Below are 9823 nucleotides of genomic sequence, written 5' to 3'. Positions count from 1 at the left end.
ACTAATCTAGTTAGGAGGATACAAGGTTGCAGGATACAAAAATCAATTGTATATCTACACTCTAGCAACGAACAATCTAAAAAATGAAAAACAATTCCATATACAACTTAAAAAATAAAATACTTAGGAATTAATTTAACAAAAGAAGTTCTATACTTGGACACTTAAAATTACAAAATATCACTGAAAGAAATTAAAGAAAATCTAAATAAATGGAAATACATCTCATTTTCGCATTTTACTTCCTAAACTGATCACAGAGTCAAATAATTCCCACGAAAATTGCAGTTGTACTACGGCCATGCCACCCTGAAAGCGCCCAATCTTGTCTGATCTCGGAAGCTAAGCAGGGTCGGGCCTGGTTAGTATTTGGACAGGAGACCACCTAGGAATACTGGGTGCTGTAGGTGTTAAAAAAAATAATTGCAGTTGCCTAGCTTTTTTTTTTTTTTTACAGTATTTGATAAGTTATCCTAACATTCACATGAAAATGCAATAACCCTGAAGAGTCAAAACTACCTTGAAAAAGAACAAAGTTGGAGCATTCATAAAATATTTTTTCAAAAGAAAAAATAAATAAATCGGTATTCATAAAAATTTTTTAAAATTTGGCTGCAGATAATATCATCGATAAAGCTCTTGTCAAAAATGGATAAAGCATTTGCAAGTCATTTATCTGATAAGAGACTTATATCCAGAATTTATAAAGAACTCTTGCAAATAAACATAAAAAAGACAAATAACTCAATTTAAAAATAGACCAAGAATTTGAACAGATGTTTCTTCACAGAAGTTATACGAACAGCTAACAAGCACAGGAAAAGATGTTCAACATCATTAGTACTTAGAAAAATGCTAATCGATGCTGTGATGAGAGTCTCTTTCACATCTAGCAGAGTGGCTTTTATGAAAAAGAAGGATAATAACAAGTGTTTCCAAGGATGTGGAGAAACTGGAACCCTCGTAAATGGTGGAGATGTATAATGCTGTGCCTGCTTTGGAAAATGACTTCGCTATTCTTCAAAATGTTCAACATAGAGTTACTATATGACCCAGAAATTCCACAACTAGGTATATACCCAAGAGAACTGAAAGCTATGTCTAAATAAAAATGCGTACATCAGTGTTCACAGCAGCATTTTTTCATAATAACGAAAAAATAGAAAGAACCCAAATGTCTACCATCTGTATAAATGGATACATAAAATATGATATGCCCATACAATGAAGTATTATTTGGCCATAAAAAGGAATTGCGTAGTGATACATGTTATAACATGGATAAACACTAAGAGAAGCCAGACACAAAAGACCAACTATTGTGTGATTGCATTTATATGAAATATACAGAATAGGTACATCTATAAAGTAAAAAAAAAAAAAAAAATAGGTTAGTGATTACCTAAGGCTGGTGGGAGGGAGAGATGCTGATAGATTCTTTGGGAGATGATGAAATGTTCTGAAATTGGTAGTAGCGACAGACACAACACTGCGAATATACTAAACATCGTGAATTGGACACTTTTCAAGGGTGAACATTATGGCATGTAGGTTATATGTGAATAAATTTGTTTTTTTAATGCGTACTCTGTATTAAATTATCGGATGCTGATGTCGGCCTATAACACTAGTCTCTCATTCACTCCCCTTTGAGTTAGTTGTGAACCCTGTTACATATTGTACACACAATACACCCTGACAATGTCCCTTTCACTCAGATAGTTACACATCATTGTGTACTTCCCACACATGCAACCACAAGAGGATAAAGAATACCACAGGAGTGGGAGATGCGAGACGTGAAAGGACGGAACATTCACACAACAGAACTCGAGTAAGAGGCAGGGAGGTGTTGTGAATGTCTTAAGTAGGTAAAAGGCAATGGCAATGGTTAGAAAAAGAACCAACAGGAAATCAAACTTTAAGAAAATAACAATATGCGGTAACTCAAACTTTTTTGTAAATCATAAAGAATCACGGAAAAAATGTAATCAGAAATTATTTTGAAGTTAAAAAACTTCAGTGAAAAGCAAGACTGTCATCAAAGGATTTCTGGGTAGAGATTAGGACAGGGTTTAGGGAAAAGAACACATGCAAGAAATAATTACCTTAAGCCAGCTGTGTTCTGTGACTTCAGCTTCTTTCATTTCCTGTCTGATAAAATGTGTGTGTTAAGTTGTGTGTATTAACACTATTGTAACAAATGAGCAATTTACTATCTCTGAAAGAAGCCAACAGCCTCAAATGTACTTATGGAAGTGTATTTACAATAACAAATGCCTGTGTTAATTCCTTTTCACAAGGAGTACAATAGCGTCCTTCTTGAGGCAGCACCTTTTGATAAAGTGAATAAAGTGCTCATCACGTCATTTATGTTTTGTCCCTCTGATGTACCAGCAAGTATGTGCTTCTTTCAATTAATATTCTATTACTTACACAAAACTATTTGCCAATAGATGTGATTTGGAGGGCAGTAAAATTAGATGAAATAATGGGTGCAAAATTTGGACAAAGTTTAAGATAAAAACACTATTTATAACATCTTTCTATTCAGCTCTATCTGATCCAAGTCTACAAATAATAAACAAACACTACGTATCCTACATTGTCCTCATTTTCACATAACTTAAAATCTTACATAGAAGAAAAACTTACAAGATGATTAAAAGAACAAGATAAAGGGTGTATCAGCATATGCCATAAAGACAGGATGTAAAAATTCACAAAGTTCCTCCCTAAGAACAGCTGCTGTGTTCAATTGTGCAGTGCATGTCTACACCACACTAAAGGGGGCACTGTCCGTGTAATAGATGTGGTAGTTTTGGAATTTATCACAATTTGTTGGGAAGATAGAAGTAAAGTGTCTTTAGAAAAGAGGGGACATAACTAGCACAGAGAAGCCACCAGGGCTAGAGGCAGCCTGAGTTAAGTCATTTGGTACAGGCAAGATGATGAGTTCCTTGAGAACAGAGCTTTTCTCTTATTCATCTTTATGCAAACAGGTTGATTGAAGTCTTAACCCACTAAATTATAAATGTGAAAAACATTTATTTATCTTTTCCAATGATGCTTCAACCATTCTATGTCGAATCTTCTTTGCCTGACCCTTAAAAACATCAGGGGAAGATTCTATCTTGTTCCAGTCCCTTTTAGTGATTAATCCTTAGCCCGCTCCGGTTCAAGACTTAATGTCATATCGGATTCGAATCACTTCTTCCCTCCCACAGCACCATCTACACCTGGCGTCTCAAGATTGCTTCATATTTCTTCTAGTTCTACTCCTCCACTGGAAGTTGGAAGCGGGCCAGGACTGACAAGGAAGGTGGCATTTCTCATAAAACGGGATTCCTTTTTAAAGATCTAAATTCATAGAAAGACATCCCATGTGCTTGGGTCTGAAGATTTAATACCGTTAAGACGGCAGTATCCTCAAATTGATCTATAGATTCAATGTAATTGGTGTCAGAATTCCAGCTGCCTTTTTTTTGCAGAAACTGGTAAGCTGATCCTAAAATTCACATGGAAATACAAGGGATTCATGATAACTAACTATCTCGCAAAAGAAGAACAGAGTTGGAGAACTCACACTTTCCGATTTCCAAACTTCCTATAAATATACAGCTATCGAGAGAATGGGTACGCCAACAAGATAGATATATAGATCAATGAAATAGAATTGAAAGTCTAGAAATAAACCATTACATTTAGAGTCAATTGATGAGAATTCCAAGATAATATAATGGAAAAAGAATAGTGTTTTTCAATAAATGGTGTTCAGACAACTGGATAATCATAAGTAAAAGAACAAAGTTGGACCCCTACCTAACACCACATATAAAAATTAACAAAATGAATCATGGATTTAAATGTAATCATTTTGGGATGAAAATATTCTAAAAGTAGATAATGATGGTGATTATACAACTGCACTAATACACTAAAAACCATTGTACACTTCACTTTAAACGGGTGGATTTTTATAGTTTGTGAATTATCTCTCAATAAAACTATTCAAAAAAGATTTAAATGAGTTATTAGAAAAAATATAGTTGGATATTATATGATCTATAGTCAAAGACCTTTCTAAGCATATTACCAAGGTAAAAATATAACAAAAATGATTTATATACTTGATTATAAATTATTTTTATAATTTAAATATAAAAAATAACATTAAGAAATTTTATAATATATACCATAGTGTTAATAATATCCTTAACATATAGACTAGTTAAAATCAGTATGAAAATTATCAACACTCTTACAGAGAAATAGGTAAAGAATATGAACAATTTATAAGAAATAGAACTGGCCAATAAACATTTTAAAATGTTCATATTCATTGATGGTAAAAAAAAAATTACTAATTAAAGCACAATGAAATGTCTCCTCTCATCCATGAGATTGGTGAAGACTCAAAAGAAGTATACCTATGGCTGGTGAATACATAGGAAAATAGGATTCTTGTATACTTCCAGTGGGAGTGTAACATAGAATAACTGTGCTGAAGGCAATTTGGCAATATGAATCAAATGTTTAAAAATAAGTGAATACTTCATCTGAGCAATTTCTTTTCTAGAATTATGTTGCAAGAAATAACGCAAGAGATACTCAAAAGATTATGTACAGCGTTATACATGCTTGTAGAAAATCAGAAACAACCTGAGTGACTGACAATAGATTAGATCTAGCCATTAAAATTGTTTGGAGGGATATGAGAGTGGACATTGCTGGTTACTTAGCCAACATGTGTTCTCTCTTGCTTCATTACTAGAATCCCACGAAGTCCCAGAACTCAAGATAGGCTGATCCCCCCCAACCCCTCAGACAGAAAATGGCTGACCAGGTAAATAGTTGACGGATAAGCATGACACTTTATATAGGTCAAAGAGATACAAAGAACAGTTTGCTGGAGCTTTTGAGCAGTTTCTAGAAATAACACCTGTTTTCTCTGGCTTCTGTCACACTTGGATATGAGGCCCAGACCCTTCGCATCCATTTCCGATGGATCTAAAGGTGAAGCTGACGTCAAAGACGGTCAGATAAAAGGAAATTACAGGGAAATGGAGCCACAGCCACCAGATTTAGCCAGCCCTAAAGCCCCTCTTCTTCTGGATTGAAGCTATAAACCTGTAACTTTCATTATTATTTCTGGATCTAGAGGGGTTTTCTGGGCTTTACCACCATAGGCACAGTGATCACATACTCTGTAATGCTCTATTTAAATTAGAAAGGTTTCTAATAATCATTTTCTTTTTATGTTTATACACAATAAAATCAGAATGTTTTTGTAAACAAAACTTTAGAATACTCTCTTCATCCAAAAAATAAATGAATCCTTCCATTCTAAGAATGATTGGATGCAACTGACAGAAGTCTGATAATAATTACTACAAGTTCCTTCTCCAGTTCTGCTCTTCTCCAAGGAGCTCCACTGACTTTTTGCAACTTCCGGTCGGTCAGTTGGTCAGCCGGCCAGCTGTCTGTCTGTCTGTCTGCCTGTCTGTGTCATCAGGACAAAGATGCCCAGAAACTAAATCTGGGAACAGCAATGATCCCAAAAGTCCATAAGACTAAAGAAGTTGAGGGAGATAATAACATAAATTATGCATTTCCCAAATTCTGTCCATAAAGTGGGGGCTTCAATTTCCATTGGCCCGTGTTGGATCCCCAACGGAAGCTGTTTTGTAGGAGGATGCAGGAGATGTCATTGGTCTGGCGCTTCCTTCCATTTCCCTTTCCTATCTGTCCCCCTCAGTTTCCTTTATTAAGAATTACTTCTCAATCCCTGCATAAGGTCCTGAGGGGCTGTCACTGAAGGTGTAACCCCTCTGCCCAGCGGAAGGGAAGGTATCTTCATTGTTCCCTTCTTGGAAGTTATCTTGAGCTGAGGAATAAAGAGACAGAAAACCGGTTTAATTCCATCTTGCTACGAGATGGCTACTGAGGACCTGTCCTCCTTTATTCCGACCCCAGTATCCAGCCTCCCATCCATTCTACCAGCCCCGGTATCCTTCAGGTCCATTTCTTCTCACTTAAGATGGCCCAAGGCAGTTACCGTGGTTACAGCCAAAGAACCGAACTGGTAAGAGTGTCAGTGCCTCACACACTCCATCTTTGAAAGCAGTTGTTTTTATTAATTGTGTGAGAAAGTTCAAAGATATCAACAAATCACACAGCTCTTAGATCTTTCCCGTAAGGTGTGTATTCAATCAGGACAATCTGATGTTTCATACTTGGGTTATAAATAAGTATTTCGTATTTCTATTTTGAGTTTTCTTCTTCCTCTTTTGCCTACTAGTCCTCCTTCCATCTAGATAAAACCCACCATAAGAGCATACAACTGCTGCTATTTAAACAGTCCTTGGAAATAATATAAAATAATTATAATAGTGTAAGTTATATTGGAAACATTACCTTTAAAATTTGCCTCTGTAGAGAACATGAACAATCAAGAGTAATATATCTTAAATTAAGGTGTACTTTTAAAGCCCATGGAATGGAAAAATCATCAAGACATAAGAAGAGTCATAAGCTACTCAAATTAAATTAGCCATTTAAAACTATTCAAATACAGACATGAGCTGCATAACGACATTTCGTCAGCAACAGAGGTCTCATAAGATTATCATGGCGCTGAAAAATTACTATTTTAACATTGTAAAACAACAGCTGTTTTAACATTGTAAAACAACACACTACTTATGTGTCTTTGGTGATGCTGGTGTAAACAAACCTACTGGGCTGCCAGTCATATAAAAGTATAACATATACAATTATGTACGTACATAATACTTGATAGTGATAATAAATGACTATTACTGGTTTATATATTTACTATACTTTTTTTTTTAGGCGAGGCAACCCTTGGTTGACCTCATAGATTGCAAGGACCTTGTCAGTTTACAATCTCTTATTTTTTTTTTTTTACGCCTACAGCACTTGGTCTTCCTAGGTGGTCTCCTATTCAAGTACTACTCAGTCCCGACCCTACTTAGCTTCCAAGATCAGACGGGATCAGGCTTGTTCAGGGTGGCATGGCCGTAGACTTTACTATACTTTTTATCATTATTTTTGAGTGTACTCTATTTATGTTCTGTGGGCTGCAGCCTCATACATCTTGTGTTCACCATGTCTCTTGATTGCATCATTTTCTCTTGTGCTTGATTTAATCTAGTGTTGTTTTGTTCAGCATGGTCCTTGGTCATATAAAACCCACTTCTAATGTTGCCACTAAGAGGCCACGTCAAATGACTAACCTGGAAACAAAATTAAAACTGATTAAGGACTACAAAGATGGAAAATCAGTGATGGTTATTGCTCTCCAGTCAGGCATGTCCCATTCCAGCACAGCTATGACCTCGAAGAACAAGAACAAAGTGATGGAAGCTGTTAAAGGATCTGCTTCATTGAGGGCAATGAGACTATCGAAAATTTGAGAAAGACCTGTATCACACATGGAGAAACTTCTAATGACTTAGATTGAAGACAAGACACAGAGGCATACCCCTCTCAGCACCATGTCATTCACAGCCAAAGCAAAAAGTCTGTTAGCGATGTTGAAAGAAAAGGCTGGACCTGACTATGATAGTGAATTTACTGCTAGCTCTATCCAATTCCAAGAACTGTTATTCGCTTATTACATAATATGAATGTGAGTGGTGAGTCTGCGAGTACTGATCTGAAGGCAGCTGAAGAAGTGTTGGAAACTCTAGATAAGTTGATTATGGAGGAAATTTACTTGCCAGACCAAATATTCAATATGGAAGAAATCTTATTCTAGAAACAGATGTCTGAAAGGACCTTCATCTATCGGTTGGCTGAGTCAATGCCAGGTTTCAAGGCTTTTAAGGACAGGATAACAGTCTTGTTTGGGGGCAATGTTTCAGGCTACTTATTGAAATCCTTTGTGATCTGTCACAGGAACCCCGGGGCTTTCAAGCACATCTATAAGCATACACTGCCAGTGTACTACAGGAACAATAAAGTCATGGATGACCCAGCTCCTCTTCCGAGATTCCTTCCTGAATTGCTATGCCGGTGAAATGAAGAAGTACATTTGGGAGAGAAATACCTTTCTAGATTTTTGCTTATTGTTGATAATGCTCCTGGATATCCTCCTTTTACTGGTGATTTTCATCCCAATATAAAGTGGTGTTTCTCCCTCCAAACATCGCCTCTTCGATCCACCCAACAGGTTAAAGAACAATAGCAGCTCTGAAGGCCCATGACCTGAGGAGGACCTCTGCCCACGCTATTGCTGCAGCTGAAGAAGACACTGGGGCCATTCTGTAAGGATTATGACATTTATTGATGCAGGATGGGGAGAATTCCCCCAAGTGGGGACTCAGGTCCTACACCAAGAGAGAGGGTCCTTGACTGCATGCGGAAAAGAATTGAAGTGCATGCCAGGGTTAGAGACAAAAGGAACGTTTATTAGAGAAGGAATAATGCTCCCCACGGACATGGTCCCCTCGCAAACACAGAGAATGAAAGAGGACCCGGGTGTTTGAAGAATTCAGTCTATATGTGATTCTTAGTTTCTATGAATTACAGTTTAAAGAATCTTGTAGCCTTATCTTCCTTTGATGGTAGGACATGCAGCATGAAAGGTAGGAGTATGCAGCATTAAAGGTATGTTAGTAATCTCAGCCTTTGTTCTGTAGGTTTCCCATGGTCTAGCCATAGGGAATGAATGGTTGGCTTTATTTTGTGTAGCGTAGGACTTAAAGACTCTGTTTTCTTGTTCTCCTTTCATGGTATGGATACCTGGTTAGTAATCCCAGCAGGAATCTTCCTTTGTTCTGCAGGCTTCCCATGGTCTGGGAGCACATTGCAGGCTCTGAATACAACCTGGTTTAATATTTAGTTCTCACGCCTCTTCCCTACATCACTATAACTGCACCAAGAACCTTGCTTGGACTTGAGGTGATGTTACCAAGCAGAGTATGAATGACATCTGGAAGAACATACTCAGGAAGTTCATCTGAAACTTCAAAGGATTTGCCAAGGATGAGGAGTTTGCAAAAAATCAACAAGGCTGTAGCTGACATAGCAAACAACTCTAATCTGGATGTGGGTAGAGGTGACACTGAGGAGCTCCTAGAGGTGGTTCCTGAGGAACTGACTAGTGAGGAGTTGTTGGAACTGAAACAGGAATGTATAGCTGAAGAAGAGGCAAGAGAAAAGAAGACTGCAAAAGAAAAAGACCTCCTAAGAAAATTCACAGTGAAGAGTTGAGCAGAAGCTTTTGCACACCTCAACAAGGTCTTTAAAAAGTTTGAAAACAAGGTCACCAACACCATAAAATTTGCATGAATAGAGAGGAAGGTTCATGGTGCATTATCCGCTTACAAGCAAATTTATGATGAAAATAAGAAACAAATAAGCAAAATATCAAGGATATATTTCTGAAAAGAGTGATATCTCCTCAAGAAGTGCTTCAGGCAGGTCCATCAGGAGGTGTTCCAGAAGAAGGCATTGTTACCACAGGAGGTGACAGCTCCATGGGTGTTACTGCCGCTGGAGGCCTTCCAGGGGGGCAGGATGTGCAGGTGTGAGAGTGATACAGATGATCTTGACCCTGTGGAGACCTAGGCTAATGGTGTGTTTGTGTCTTAGTTTTCAACAAAAAAGTTTTAAAAGTTAAAAGAATAGAAAAAAAGCCTATACAATAAGGATATAAAGGAAAATATTTTTGTACAGCTGAATGTGTTGTTTTAATACAGTGTTATTACAAGATTTGAAAGTTAAAATTTTTTTTAAGTTTATAAAGTAAAAATGTTACAGTAAGCTAAGGTTAATTATTGAAGAAAAAATTTTA

The 9823-nt window shown here is 36.9% G+C and overlaps 2 pseudogenes; one reads left to right on the top strand and one right to left on the bottom strand.

Annotated features, from left to right (window-relative positions):
• Nucleotides 1-291: 291 nt before the first annotated feature.
• On the top strand, nt 292-410 carry LOC111738157 (annotated as a pseudogene).
• A 6520-nt stretch (nt 411-6930) lies between these two features.
• LOC111738160 lies at nt 6931-7049 on the bottom strand (annotated as a pseudogene).
• Nucleotides 7050-9823: the final 2774 nt, after the last annotated feature.

This window comes from Pteropus vampyrus, unplaced genomic scaffold, assembly GCF_000151845.1.
Source record: "Pteropus vampyrus isolate Shadow unplaced genomic scaffold, Pvam_2.0 Scaffold35, whole genome shotgun sequence".
NCBI lineage: Eukaryota > Metazoa > Chordata > Mammalia > Chiroptera > Pteropodidae > Pteropus > Pteropus vampyrus.
The sequence above is the reverse complement of the archived record's forward strand: the minus strand, read 5'-3'. Positions and strand labels throughout refer to the sequence as shown.